Below are 16,599 nucleotides of genomic sequence, written 5' to 3' on the forward strand. Positions count from 1 at the left end.
CAGTGCCAAATGCAAGGGCGTTTGGCAAGGGCGTAATTACTGCGAATGATACAAGCTCTATAATACTGCATGCACGGTAGACCGAGCCTAATCACGAATACAAAGTCTTGATCTCTTGCCATGCGCATACCGGCCAGAATTTTAACATAGCTGCAGTGATTATACGTCATTATTTCATTCATAAGTAGTGCGGATCCCATTCATGCCAACTATTAACAGCATTCCAGCCTGGGTTCTTCGGTGCAGCGACGTAGGTTTAGCTAGTTTCTCCCGCCCTCACTAACTGTGATAAAGTGCCCGTGATGTCGGCCCCGGCCGGACTGAATGGAAAATGAGTGAAACGCTAAACCATGATAGGAAACATCTTTTGCCCAGCTGACTGACGGCGAGGTATGTGTCATAATGATTCATATAACTTTGATTTGCCTCGCTGCATGAAGTTATATACAATTGTTATATAAAGACAAACTTGGTATCCGCAATGAAACTAAGGCTGTAATTCAAAATTTTAATTAACTCATTCGACTAAAGCGTTGTTCTTGATGAAGTAGTAGTCCCTCACCAATGAGGTCACAGGTTCGAATCCCGCTTTCGGTGGTTAGTGTTCGCCTTTTATGACAGTATAGGTTTGTTAGTTGAATATTCTTCAGTTGTAAGGCGTTAAACACCGATGAAATTATTAAGAACATAAAAATTAATAATATACAATTCGTGATGTTATTTTGTGGGAATAGTGTATCTAAGTGCCAGTGGGTTTGTCTAATGTGAGTACACCTGTGGTAAGTGCTACTTCTTTCCCTTAAAGAGGCCATGCTATATATTTTTGGCAAATAATCCATACATGCTGATCAAATAAAACTTTTTGTGCTTACCAAGAATTGGTCAAATTACTACCTTCCTGCAAATATCAGACTCGTACTTGAACAGTTTATTGTGTTCAAATGATTCTAAAGTTTGAAAAGCTATAATACGTCCCGCTTTATAAATTTTAGGTACTTTATTACCGATTTTGAACGGTACCTCGAGCACAGACTATAAGCTGAAATTTTGTGAAAGGTAATTATTTGTGCTATTCTAAAATAACAGCATAAAGTCGATTAGGTTTATATGTTGATCGATTTTTGTTTGGAGAGAATCGGTATATCCTCTTTAATTATAGGTCTCAGAACGTAAATTGCTCAAGAAGGCCCGTGCACTCGATATCAGCTAACATCTATTTTCATTGGTTTGAAAAAATGCAGCGGTAACATGAGTGTCGTATAACAATCAGACACTGTGGTGAGTATTGTGTGGGTATGAACAGCCCTGTTTGATATACACTTACGACATATACTCCTCAATCCTCGTGTTAGATATGAGTGTAAAGCACCTTACGTATGTATTGAAATGGATTTGAAACCTGAATACGCCAGACAAAAATCCGAATGCGGGCATTTAAGTCTATTTATACGTGTAAGTGCTGTAAGTGGATGTCACACCCACAAATAGCATTAAAGATCAAAGCAGTTTTCAAAGTAATTGTAATGGAGTCACAAAACGTCAGCGAAGGCGTATCAACGGTGGATATTTCACACAAGATCAGACAGCCTTCAGAATTGCTCCTCTTGAGTAACGGCGACATTTTTAGAATTTAGACGCCTCCAGAAGTTTTACAGCTATATATGTAGATGCACACATACATTTATGCCCTCGCCGAATGATTCAGTGTCGGTATATCACAAGCTTGTCCTATACCCAGCTAGCAGATCTCTTCTACGTTATAGGTATGATCTTAGGTCTGTCTGTAACGCTGATATAACAGATTTCACATACATAACTCCACCACACTACACTTATTTTGTTGCGCGTCACGTACAGCAGTATTCATATCACAGAGGTTTTCCGCCTGTCTCATTTCATTACGCTAGCCGTGATGTTTGCAGGCAATGTGGACAGTGAAAGCCGAAGTCGCACTTTGCCTGTACAGCAGTTCTATATAAACATCTATTTTATCTTTAAAAATTAAAACATCATGGTCCAATAATATGTTTATTTACTTTAACGCCATACTCAAATACTTTTCTCCTCTCCGGTCGTACGTGGGAAGGTCTTGCAGCAACCTGCGGATGGTGGTGGGTTTCCCTCAGGCTCTGCCTGGTTTCCTCCCACCGTAATGCTGGCCGCCGTTGTATAAGTGAAATATTCTTGAGCATGGCGTAAAACGCCAATAACTAACTGACTAAATAAATAAACCAGATACTTTTGACTTATGATGGCGCTCAGACATATAGGAGGAAGAAACCGGAGTCTCGCGTCAAGGTGTAAAATAACTGCTACGCTGACAAGTCTCCTGACGTAAAGCCACAGCAGAGCGCACGAGAGATGGATTCAAGTCCACGGCCATAAAGACATGTGAAGTCCATTTAGTTCTTCTTTCAGTTGCATGTATTGAACAAAGAATCAGTTTCGTCGTAGTCTCAGCTTTTCCCCTATATGCATCAAAATAATGCCTGTATGCATTCATAAGAATATACGCGTTATATCAGTTTTTCTTTCCAGATCTTGAAGTAAAAGGGTTGTTAATTACACCTATATATGCAAGGGGTAAGATATTTAAAACAAAATATACTTAAGGAAATAAGTATATTTATATTTGTCAAAGGTTTAAGAATGGAGATAAGTGTACTATATAGTCTCATCAATACACGACGGGTAAGGTTGATGTGATAGAGCTTTTACACATGTATATATTAAATTATTGAACAGAGTATAATAATAGTTGATTGTATACAAAGGTTAGGATTGTCTGTCTTTCTGGTGTCTACCAATTTTGCTTACATGCTTTGATTACATAACCCATGTTTATCATCTTTCGCTTTAATTAAGTTTAATTATCTTTGTACACATGTCACCTATTATAAGAAACAGAGATAGCTGCATTGATTAACAGAAACCGGGTAAACGTCTATGTAAAGATGTGCATGTGGGTCGCAGTAACCTTATAATATGTTATATTATACATGTGTTTTTAAAGACACGTAAAAACTAGGTAAAAAGATTTATGAATGGAAAAGCTGTTCTTGGTGGATTGTTTCTTCGTGCTTGTTTTTGGAGACGTACGCGGCTGTCACAGACTTCGTCAGTCCCATCCATCTTGTTCATTAATATCAGACTTCTCGTCAACAATGGGCTCCTTCTGTGTCCAGACTGCCAATTAATACGCGCCCATTCATTATACCGCTTCATTCATCTTCCACTCAGTGCGCGTTGATGTAAATTAGAGAGGTCGTTTATGTGCATCCTTCATGGTCCGAATGGCAGACTGATAATAGATCACAGAGATGTGGACTACACATGTATCTTTGGATTAATTAAGTCTTTGGGCGATCAGGAGAACATGGGTTTCTTATAGAAGATTTATATATGACAGTATGAAGAATTAAAAGTAGCTAGTGTATATATAGGAAAATTGGGAAATATTCATTAATCTGTACATAGATAGAAAGATTACGTATAACAAAAATAGGCTTCTGCATGCATGTCTGTTTAATTTAACACTATATTATGGAAACCGAGACAGGACCTTTCGCTACCCCACTGAATCCGTACCTCACCTTGTATTACAGATGTCATCTCAAAGTCGCAAAATATGCTTTTTACTTCATTTTAGTATTAAGGCGAGCTACTTGATATTATTCCTTAATTTTGATTGACCGTTATGTTTCGTTAGCGTTGATATGACAATCACTGACTAGTCTACATGTATTTTATCACAAAATTGGTTTTGTGTTGTACATACATTTTGTAATTAGGCCTTTTTCTGAACTATGTTTTCTGAATTCACCTGACCTTAGATAAATAACTGATGTCGTGTGGTGTAGGAATTAGCTTTGACTTCCACAAGAAACTTTATCAATAGTGTGCATGCAATGCTGGAAAACGAAAAGTACGCCATATATACGTGTATATTGGCTAAATATACAAGGTTATGGTTAAAATGGAAATAAAATTGCAAAGTTTTTCATTTTACTTCATATTTGCCAACTGATGAGAGTATTTTTAGAATAAATCAGGTTTTGGTATTACATTGTACTGTTATCAAATACTTCTTTTCCAAAATGCGCTGAGCCTATAACATTATATTCCGCTCCAGATTTTCAGCCACATTCTCTTTAACTGGCCATGGACAGTTGGAGACCCATGTCACACAATGTCTTTCTGCAACCAGAACAAACTCTAAACAATAATGCGAACTGGATATGATTGTGAATATTAATTTTTGAGTTTTAGATCAGGAAACTTTCAGGAAACTTTTTCTTGAAAGACTGTGGAATATTAGGCTGCCATCAGTTGGGTTGTTTTCTGCAAGTCTTGATGGTAAATACCGTTCAAGGTACGTGTAGTAATTCCCAGTACTGTGATTGGCCTGTGTGCTGGATGGCGTCATAGGTGCGTGTCAATGGAGTAATCTGACAGGTACATATATGACATCTTGTCTGGGGCCATATTTGTATGGTGTGAAAGTGTCAGTCAAACCACAATGTGAAAATATAACAAACATTGTTGAAACATGTTAGACCCTGACAGAATAACACCGGGCTATCCATCTATCTGAACATAACTACAGACACTGACCAATAAGCCTGTGTATAACACTACACTGGCAGCATATCATACATAATTACGTGGTACTGTTGATAGAACTAAGCAAAGTATATGAAGAGCAAATGTGCAGAAAGCTTCGGGCACAAAGCTCAAGACCACATATATAATACGGGCTGGGAAAAGACCTATAACTAGCTTATAAACAATGCATACAAACATGAAATATTTAACCGTAATGAGTCGATACTGAAATGATTCAACTTTCTTCTTCCTATACCTGATAAGCCTCTTCACTGAAAACTGCAGCCGTCACTCTAACCATTGGTCAGGCGAAAATCAACGTATACGTGATGGTTGTGAAAAAGTGTTACATGTTGACAAATCAAAACGAAATTGAGTGAACACACTAGCCTCATATTAAAGGCATAAAAGATGCAAAAAAAAATCAGTTCTCAAAGGAATATCTCGTTGGAAGAAAGTTCAGAACACCCAATACGCATACTCTATCTATGGTTTTATATATTTTCATCGTCTACACTTTTCGATTCAAAAGTTTCAACGGCCAGATTATTGTTAGAATTAGAAGGCTTGTCAATGTATACTTTGGCATTTAAAAAACTGTTGATTTGTGAGATTCTGTGTATACCAGACATTAGGAATAGCTCGAGATATAAAGGTATGTTAAATTTTCCTGCTTAAAGAAAAACTGTCATGCTGGCTGAGGAATGGGGTGAGAAGATATGGAAGTTAAAACGCTTCAACGATTTATGTGAATATCTAGAAAAGAAGCCGAATGGGTTAATTGTTAGAAGTGCTAAATTGTAACACGTGGAATGTAGGGACAGTTAAAAACCAGTTCGTCACACAGGGAAGGGCGTACAGAATTCGCCATTCGTTAACACAGCGCTGTATGGGACTACTATAAAGCGGCAGTGTCGGCCAATGTGCTAATGTATTTATTGCGTGCTAACCATCCGTTAATCAACGAATATCAACCTGTGGTTTTGGCCAGATGAAACACGATTTCAATTTGCTGCACGGAAAATCAAAGCGCAAAAAAATGCAAAGAATTCGTTTTTCATTTTATCCAATCATCGATTTGTATTCCAGCGAAAGCGTTGGAGTTATAGCCATGAGGTGGTCAACACCTGTAAACAATTAATGAGCTTACAAATTACACACGCTGTTTGGAGAAATGTTTCTTAGTCTATATGCAAATCTTCATACCCGGAGAGTTATAGTTTTAACTACATGTATTAAATTTTCACAAGTATCACACTAAGCAAGAACACATGTAACGATTTATAGCGAGAGATGAGCGACAGAAATTGGACAAATAATGGGTTCGTCATATTATAAATATATTTCTGGGAAACTACTGCTGGGATCCCATGGTTAAATTGTAGTATGTAGATGTAATAAACCCCTGATTCCGGACATGCAACAATCGTCATATCTATCTGTGGGTATACATTTATGTATATCTATCTGTGGGTATACATTTATGTATATCTATCTGTGGGTATACATTTATGTATATCTATCTGCGGGTATACGTTTATGTATATATATATATATATAGATACCCATATCCATGAAGATGATTCTGGTCAACCATGCACTGTAGCTGGACTTAGTACAGCGATGGAGAGCTTGAGGAACACACATGTTAACATATAAGTATACACATGCACGTGTATATATATATATATATATATATATATATATATATATATATATATATATATATATATATATATATATATATATATATATATATATATATATATATATATATATAACAAACTGAACCATTGTCTTTTGCAGTGTATGAAGTTTTTCCCGACTCTGGCCAATCCAGAACACCAGGCTGCATCATATATGCCTACATGTACACGTGGCATTTTTCCTTTCAAATAAATGGGATATATAATGTTTTGTATAGGCATACATAGTGGCCCATCACAGCCATGGCCTGTGTACGATAGTGTGAAAGTTTGAATGAACGGAAAAACGCGCTGTAATTGGCTGGCTTCTGGTCGCGCCCCACCTGAACGGCTTGGCGCTAAGTCTTCTCAAAACACTCACCACGCCGCGCAAACGACCAGCTCGATATTCCGTAACACGAACACTTACTTTAAAACTTACTCTATATGATGACATTTCCTGGTACAGGTTAGACCGGCGTCTTGATACGTTTGTAAATCTAGATTGTTCGAGAAGGTCGATGTGTCGTATACAGTGGTTTCTGTCTCCCACATCAGCTTGGCTCATTGATATGGTAAGGCATTCACGTGGGACTGCCACCCTTTCATTCACTATTCCCTTAACACTTTAGGCCTGTCCTACTTTACACCAGATATGAACGGGGCTGTGATCTGTCATGCAACGGCGAAGACCTTTGCCTACATAGGTGTATATGTATATAGGGCCTATAGGCAGTGATAAAAGTATGAATGAACAATCTAGAGAATAAGGGTGCATGATATATGTCTATAGTATTAAAATCCGAATGGAGCAGATCCTATACAAGTAAGTTCTATATACCAGTTGCTCTATTGTCATTCCAGTACAGAAGCTTATGCACATAGCGCCTTTCAGTCGTCGCTGTATTCAAGCAAGACCTATGCCAATAGGCTTGCAGGAACAACATATCCGGTATGTATTTTTGTCTTGTAATGAAATTAAAGCCTTATGTAATTGTGCAACTGTATGCAAAAGATTTGGGCATATGTCAAATCTGTCCAGTCTAGGCCTACGGTTTTTTTTTGAATTCCAGATATACCCTATATGTGGCAAGCTAAGTTATTATGTTTGACTTTTTTTTTTTACTTTAACACCATATAGTAAATAAAATCAAGAATACATTTCATTACCATATAACGCTATGTAGCATATACCAATAGACGTATATTTGGAGACTATACCGTGGTCATGATACAGTAGGCCTACCATTCAGCATGAAAGGCATATTGCAACTTGCACTTAAAGGTTTTGTAATGCCCACAGTTATATGTGTCTGTGCATACCTAGGTCACAATAAGACAAGAATGTCGTGATAGATATAGGCTTCGAACATCTGCATAATCTTTATGCTCTATACCCATATGTGTGAAACACGTGGAACTGTTCATAAATATGACAGAATGAATGAACAAACTATGGTGAATGAGTACGTATATGTAGGCCCTAGGCCTAATGCTTAAATCGGAAGAATGATGAGGGAATGTATGAACGAACGAATGAAGGACTGAATTCATATAGGTCTAGGCCTATTTTATGTCACGCTCTTATTAAAGTAGATCCGACCTATAAGCCCTTATAGACATAATTCATCTGCTTGGAAATGACAAACTATGTCTACATGCAGGTATTAGTCCTATATACTAGTAGTGCATGTAATTGATTTTCATTATAAATTAATGTAGGCCCTATATATAATACAATTGTTTTTCAGGATAAATTGAGTAGCTTCCGCTCTGTTACAAGGGACCTATAGGCCTTCTAAATTTTGGATGTTTGACATTGCAATTTTGCAGAGCTCAAAAATATTGTTGTGCTAAATCTTCAACTATTTAGAGGCTATTTAGGCCTAGGATTCCTGTAATGTGACAGATATGTAAATGTCTGGCATTTTCATGTAGTATTACTTTCATAACTTTCGCATCGTTATATTTTTGTGACACATTTTCTCGAACATTGTTGAAATATCCCGCTTATTCCCTGACATCATCAGGGCGACGTACCGCCTTAGTTAACTAGGTTTTAACAGTAGGCGGTGGATTTCGTCATGGATCCTTCCGCTAACTGTAAACATTGAGCATGAACCGTCTGTCAACCTTCAAGTACATTGTCTGCTGACGGCGGACTACTTTACCGAATACATACCGATATCCTTAACAGCTAGACTTATGTGGGTATATTAGTTTACTTGCATAGATCTATCTGAGAAACACTCGTTTAAAATCAGCAGCTGAGCGGTGTGGAGTTTTTACCTGTGCTCAAGTGGCGGAGGTGTCGGAGTGATTTGGCCCAAGCCGTCTGTGCCATTCACACTGTGTCATTAGGCAGCAGTACTGCGACTAGAGAGGTTGTGTGAGAGAAGCGATGGGATTATTAACCGATTCGGGATAGATTTCTGACAGACAGACCTGTACTGAATGTATGTGAAGGTAATATAATCTTATTCTTGCTTGACTGTAGTGTGCATTGTCAGAATTGTGGACTAGATGCAGAGTTTTCCTGCAAACAAGCGTGGTTGTAAATAGTACGTCAGTCGGTTGTACAGGGACTCTTGGGGGGAAACATGTGGCCACTCAGGCCGGGGTCTCGGCCTCGGGAGACCGTAGAACACGGCCGTCTGGCTGACCCACGATCCTATTACACGGTGTAATTTTAACCATGATAGCTTTCAAATCGGCGACTACTTGCAGAAATGTTACATGATTATTGGGAGGCAGATTGCCAGGCCAGAAGTCAAAACGGTAGAGGATAGATCTGAACGGTAGCAGTGACTTGAATTGTCTGAGATTTTCTAAACAAAAGTCTGTCACCCATGCTATTGTCCGAGTGAAGCAAAATGGCTGCCGAGTCAACCCGTGATTTAGAAGGTTCTCTATAAATACATGTCGGCTATCAACGTCTCCAACAACCAGGTAGCTAGAGGATTGTGGTTTTAAGCTCCCATATTCTTTAATTACATCCTCTTAAACTCTTTAATAATGTATCAAGCTGTAAATGATATTTCCTTCATGAATAAATGTAATGTAGAAGTTTTTTTTTGGTGAGAAAGGATTCTTGTTAACATCTTGTGGAAGTTGACATTCTGTGCTGGCTTACTGGGCCTTGTCTGTTTTATTAGGCATTTAATGTTACAAATGTCTGCTTGTTAGGTGATGAAAGGGCAGTAATACTTTTAAGAGAAAGGGCATCCTAATTGAAATTTGCAAGACCTTGCATGTCACAATATTTTGTGCAAAATGATGCCTGAGATTTCAGCAATAATCTTTTTTAAATGTTACATGTGATTTAAGAATGACCTATTTACATTTCTCATTACTTTTGTTTTTAATTTAAACAGGTGATAAAATTTTGGCTCATTTTATTGTAACTTTATCCAGTATAAAATATTGATGAGGCATAGCCTTTTGAGGACAGTTTTATCGATAGTGTGTAGTGCGCATCCCTGTAAATTTACTTGTAACACATAATTTAGATGGTTCTGTAAATTCAAGGCTAAATTTAAGTTGTTGCCAAGACTTAAGCGTGTGCATATTATCTGGACAGTGACGTGAAAGGTGCAGTATGATTATTGATGATTGAGCTGATGAACAGACCTTCACACCTAACACCCCCCCCCCCTCACTTACACCCACACCCTACCACCTTTGTCCATAAGATTTAATTAAGCAACCCTAAGGCAAATCACTCACACCCCCCACCATTCTGTTCTCTTTCAGTACAGTAGCATTTGATTATCCTCCCCCCCCCCCCCCCCCCCCCCCCCTCAGTTGTAGGCAGTTTTACATTCACCAAGGTAGCAAGTTTCATAATACAGTTAATGAGTTAATATGGAGGCTGATATATTCAAAAATGTAGTGGGCAGTTGGGGTGGCTTATAGACTACATACATTGTGTGATGGTACCTCTGATTTTAGTAGATCAGTATTGTAATATGTGTAAGTTTACTATCAGACCCTAAAATCCTCATCTGCTTGGTCCATATGTTAGGTCTGCCCAATGATCATCACTAGGGGTGAAGAGGTTGGGTGGCTCTGGGGGTGGGGATGAATTGTAATGAATGATGTGATATCTGTTGCTGTTGTGAATTGTTCAGTTTACGTAAGCTGTAATCAGGTATGTACATGTACATGTACACCTGAAAGTGTCTCCTGAAGTCCAGGCTGTCCCCATAAGCTCATCGCATGTGGATAATTATCATGCATGAGATATGAAAGAAATTGAAACCCCAAAAAATTGTGAATGAAAGCAAAGTTAATGAGATATGATTCCAGTTTTTCCCCCAGATAATCTGCCAGATAATGTCAACCAACACGTCGAGCTACTCAGGAATCAGAATTTTTTGGAAGGTGGCCGCAGAGAAATTACCAAAAAATCAATTTTATTCCATGCATGATCTGATGAATATTGAACTGCCCCCAGCATATTTTTATGGAGAGACAGTAACAGAACAGCCTGTGGATGTCCAGTGCTTTGTTAAAGCAGTATTATTAGACCGTAGCAACTGTGTTCTGTTGTGGGCTCAGATATACTGTACACATGATGACTGTGCTGAGGTAAACACGTAACACAAATTTACTCTATAAATGGGTACAGGTACATTATAAACTAGATACCTCTCAAGTAGAGAGCAACCATAAATGACCTTATGCCTGAACTAAAGAATATATGTACATATACTGTACTTGGGCCTGTAAATAGCCAGATCTTGATAAAACTTGATAAAACAAATACAAACATGAAATGTATGTACATGTACATGTTACCATGCTGAGAGTACTGTATCCTATATGAATTATGAAGCTAAAAAGCTAAAAGTTGTAGAAGAATACAGTAAATCCTATCTTGTTTTCTGTATGGATCTGTCTATTCTGACTGCACTTTCAAGTGTTTACAGTGATAATCGTACATGTATGTACTAATGTATGTACATATATCTGTAGATCCAGTCAAGTGTATGTACATTTATTGCCATACATGGGTCCTTTTCAGAGCAATAATACACAAAACCCTGGTTTGTTTGAAAACTTCTTTCTGTATGGTTTGAAAAATGGCCAAGTCACTGCTATAATTACCACATCAAAGCTGTGGAAGCCCTGAAGTGTAGCGACATGTAAACTATAGCCCTATTACAATGTTGCTGGCCAGGTTTGCAATTCAGCCAGTGCTCTTGGCCTCAGTATTGGCAGTGGCTCCCAAGGCATCTAGTTTACTCCAGACTTTGTTTTCCTTCGCTTTAAGTTCCCAACAATGGACTTCTTTGCCGATTCGAGTGACTGGATAAATTGAACACTGTTTGTATTTGCCCCTATCAAGATAATGTTTTGAAAATTCCACAAGTGTGCAGACCAAATTGTGGTTTGTTTGCAGTGCTAAGTAAAGAACTGGTCGCTTTCTGTGAGGCTGTGGTTTGTGGCTAAGCTGGCTGCTGGTGCTGGCTACATTGTGTACTCTGTAGCTGGCCTGAGCATCAGATCAGTTGTACCTGTCCACACAGACTAATCAGCAGAGGGCCAATTGGATGTCTTGTAACTGGCTGCAGATTCTCCAGCTTTGTTCGGGGAAAAAGAATCCTGAGCTCTCACCCACTTCATACATGAATGCACCCCAAGAGGGGCAGTGTGGGTGTGAACAGATTCCCTTCTGCCCCCCCCACCCCTTGTCCTTTCCTGGGCCAAATTTGATAATAGTTTTTGTGTATTTGGCCTTGTTAGCTGAACAGCTTGGAACTTGGTCCTATGGTCTTGTTTGACTTCACTTTGACTTCAGCTGTACCTTGACTGTTTTGTCACTACTTGCCCCATGGTCAAAACAATCTAGGTTTAGCCAGGAAGGTGCCTCCCTGACTTTTAGATGGATAATTCTGACAATATCTGTGATCAAAAACCAACCTTTAAAACAATTGGACAAAAAAATAAAGGTTAGATATTAGTTACCTAAGCTGATAAGAACTTGAATTTGTCCTTTCAGAAATGTAATCATTGCTGTCAAAAATATGGTAAGCATACATGTACATTATTCCAACGACACAGTTTTAGAAAATTACATGGTCAGGTTTTTGCTTATAAAAACAGCCTCCTTCCTAACAAAGTTACGTACATGTACATGTTGTGTGTACACTGTAGTGCTGATGCAGTACATGTACATGTTGTGTGTATACTGTAGTGCTGATGCATGAATGTGTACATACCCTAGTATGTATACAGGTATCTAATTATTACACTGTATGCTTGTATGGAGTCTAAGCTTTGATTAGTGCATTCCATTGTTTGAATTTGGAAGCCATTCCAACCCACTGGCCCACTGTACTGCTCCCTGTCTGATTCCCTTACCAGTTCCTGACTGTTACCCTTAAAGCTGGCTATCATGAAGTATTGCCCAGAAAACCTCCCCATTCTTCTGGTTCATTGAGGAAGGAGATTGTGTTGTCAATGGCTCTGTGAACATGATGGATTGGGAAAGCCCTACTGTAATCCTGTATTGCAAAGCATTTGGGGAAGAGGCGGGAGTAAAGCGGAAGGGGGGGGGGGGGTGGGGGGCATCCCATAGCATGGGAGAGTTAAAGGGACAGGTGCTGTGACACACATTGCAGGGTCTGTGGTATACATTGTTAATAAATGATTTGACACACAGTCTGGGTATGGGGAGGTCCTGTGACACAGTCACAGTGTTTGCTATATTGCTATTCTGTACATTGTACAATTTGTTTTTTATCTTAAAAATTTGCAGAATTTTTTTCTTTTCACATTTCCTAACATACATGTACTGTACATGTGGTCAACTGGTCAAGTACATAAAACTTAGATTGCTGTACATGGACTGTCTGACATGTTTCAGTCATAACATTTGAATGTGGAAGTTTGGTTATACAATTAAATGTAAAAAAAAATGGCAAAAAAAATGCATTCATCACATTTGAGACATAGCTTACAGGTATTTGTCATTTCCTCGTGCATTCAGATCAGAATATAATTATCATGTTCGTTAAAGTAACCAGAGTGCAGTAGGGTTATGATGGACTGGATGTGTGAGGTGTGACCAGCAGGACTTGTTGAGGTTTTCCTGGTGAGCACCTGGCTCTGTCCATCCATACCTGAGCAGGCCAAGAGATAAAACCACTGGGTCCCTCATGATCTGGTTACGTAAGAGTTTCCCCCTCCAGCCTGACCTCAAGTTTAGTTTGTGAAGAGATAAGGTCCATGTTAAATTTGATGGGAACAAATGACTTGTTGATGACATCATGTTTCCCTGGCTGACTCTGGGGATATATGACTCAGTACTTATTGCCACTTACTGCCCCAGCTGACAGAGGCCCTGTCACCACCCCTGGGGCCATTTTCACCTCATAGAACTTACTGTTTATTAGCCCTTTGTCAGCCATGCAGCTTGCATGAGAAAACCTGCCAGGGATTGTACATCTTTGGTATAGGGTTCAGTTTCCCATTGGATGCAGACCAAATGGTACATGTACTGTAAACAAGGGTGTAATGTTTGACCCGGAGGATTGTTAAGCTTCTGCGGATACTACTGAAATCATTATTGATGCTGAAGTCCACGGTTCACATGGATGAGAAGGGATATTATTCGTAACAGTGAACAGTTTACAGCTTGTCTCTATCTGAACAAACCTTCAACAGTCTTCACAGTTTTTGATGTTTTTAGACAAGCAGTTCCATAAGCCTTTTCTGTCTGTCTGCCGTTCAGTTGGTGTGTCAGTAGTGACATTTTTGATATCCTATCTGTTAGAATTGGCCATCCACTTACAGGTTGAAGTAGACTTACAGTGTCACAACTATGGAGTTATTTTCTGACTGGTGGATGACAGGCTGTCACTTACGGCACTTAGTGTTATACAGATGGCTACATTTGAGATGATTAGTTATGTGTGCAGCTGCTGTATATTTTTGTGGGTTTAAGTCAAAAGTTAACATTTTTGGTCTAGTGGTTCAGACTGTTCAAGTACATGTACATACATAGAAAAATTTTAGTGACATGTATATTGAGTAGAAAACCCAGGCTGTGGCAATGCTTGTACGATAGCTGCACCCGCCAGTTGAGTATAGAAACTAGACAGTACTGTATGCCTTGACAGAATTGATAGTCACTTGTTCTTTCTCAGTTTAACACTTCTCTTCTGTGTTTCAGTAGTAATCAGGCTTCAGAAAACTACAGCTAGCCCCCTGTTACATGTGTTCAATGTTAATTGTTGTACATTGATGATGTACCTGTAGACACACATGTGAGATGTTCAGCTGTTAGGGATGAGTCACTGGATACATTTACCTCAATGAGATGACAACTGGCAGTACATGTAGGGCTGGGCATGTGACACAGTTAGAGAGCTGCAGTAGCTAATGTGAGGCCCAAACTCTATCTGTATGTGAATGTGCATCCAGAACACAGCTTTTTTGTGTTCATTATGTGAACTGGGACCAGTTTTACTGGGCACAACTCTTACACAGGACAAGCGTGTAATCATCATTATGCATGCAAAAGTGAGAAGAGATAAAAAAAAGAATGAAGTTAACAATAAGATGAAGTAGGGGATTGGGACAGAGTTAAAATACAGTGTACATGTTATCTGTACACTATGTTGTTGTGATATGCACATATATACATGTATCTGCATTTGGGGGAAATACCGATACGTGTTGGGTAACCCACGAAACAATAAGAAACACTTATACAGAAGCTAATATTACTTTGTGATGCTCAAATTTTTTTTCTAAGTGATTCATTTGGTGCAAATCCATTTTTAAATAGACGACTACGTATATGTGCTCCCCCTGATATAATTATATATATATATATATATTATTTATTTATTTATTTTTTTTGTTTTTTTTGGTTTTTTTGACAAGTTACATGTAATTTATTCGTAAGTATGTATTATTGCCTGCAGGATACCTACAGGTCTGTGTGTGCGAGTTCATGAAACATACAGTATCCCTGTATAGTACACAGTTATTCCTGGTAATGTTACATCTGAATTGCTGATCTGTATTAGCCATGGTTGAATATGCATGTCAGCATCGCGCATGTCCCTCTTCATTTGTCCAGTCAAGTCCTGGTGTTAGCATAGTTTCATTTACAATGGAACTTCGTTATGGCAATCTTTGTTGCTCTAATTACCACCCCAGCTTCATGCATACATGCATTATAACTAACAGTTGGTCAGAGGCCTGGTATGGGTCTTGATTGACATGCCCTGATTACAGTCTATTCAAGTCTTGATGAATATCAGCTGGCAAATAACAAATCCATAGCAAGTGCAGCGTAACAGCACAGTGGTCAGGAAAACATTTTGGATTAATTGAAATTCCATGTTGATTTGAGGTTTCGCTTTTGTTTCTTGATAACATTGGCATCCAGCTCATCAGCTTTATTGCCCATTGTGAGGTGTCTTTTTTTTTTTGTCTTGCGCATTTTATCTTTTGTGAAATTTTTGTTTAGGACAAACTTCATTTTTTGTATCTCCTCACCCAGTATGTTTTGTTCAGGGGTTGTTTTTATATCTGTGCAAAACCTGTTTTGTTCGTTGGCATTGCTGTGGATTGTCCCTGATGATGCACATGGATGCGATGTTTCTTTTCACACGCATTCCTATGCTAAGAGAGGTACACATACATGTGCAGGCAAGGCAGTACTAGGGCTGCCATGCCTAGGAGGGGGGTGAGTAGTTGAAGGACCAGGTCCAGGCTAGCCTCATCGATCTAAAGCCCCTGTTGGAATTCCATGGAGCTATTTTGTGGGTACAAGTGTATCTGGGATTTTCGGAGCACGATCAATATGTTTGGTTATCTGCAGTTCTCAGTGTGTCCAATGAGTCATTGTAGAACAGCCAAGGCTGGCTCCACCACAGCCCTGTAGCTCCATTGACACAATCATTGTGGGGAAGATGGGGTTTAGGGGGTGGGGCAAATTCTTATGTAGAATTTGTCAGACCACTGTCTTAACCACCTGGAGAAAAATTCTTTTAACACCAACCTCAACAGTCCATTCCAGACCAAGATGGGACCTCTCTTGTCTGTAGAATCATTCTGCATTGTACTTGTGCATGTGGAAGATTAGAGTTCCTCTTTGTTGATCCAAAGATATGTGTGTAGGTATTAAATTTGGAGAAGACAGAATACTACTGGAAAGCTTTAGTTTGATATATAGTCCTGATATATTCATTGAAGTTTGTTGTCAGCTCAACAAAATAATCGCTGTATTCCTGACATCAATTTGAAAATTTAAAGAAATTTTTTTTTCTGTAGCAGCCAAGAATTCCAG

General features: G+C 38.8%; 1 protein-coding gene across 6 annotated transcripts in view; it reads left to right on the forward strand.

Moving 5' to 3' along the window:
• Window positions 1-325: 325 nt before the first annotated feature.
• The window catches only part of LOC135474042 (protocadherin Fat 1-like), a 138,359-nt gene continuing 122,085 nt past the window's right edge, over window positions 326-16,599 (forward strand). For 4 of the 6 annotated variants that reach the window (XM_064754026.1, XM_064754029.1, XM_064754031.1 and 1 more), the window contains exon 1: window positions 8,641-8,756. The gene's annotated coding sequence lies outside the window, so the exon portion shown is untranslated. Of the gene's footprint in view, window positions 391-8,638; window positions 8,757-16,599 lie in introns of those variants that run through there. The other 2 variants (XM_064754028.1, XM_064754027.1) reach the window with 2 other exon arrangements.

Source organism: Liolophura sinensis, chromosome 8 (genome assembly GCF_032854445.1).
Source record: "Liolophura sinensis isolate JHLJ2023 chromosome 8, CUHK_Ljap_v2, whole genome shotgun sequence".
Taxonomy (NCBI): Eukaryota; Metazoa; Mollusca; class Polyplacophora; order Chitonida; family Chitonidae; genus Liolophura; species Liolophura sinensis.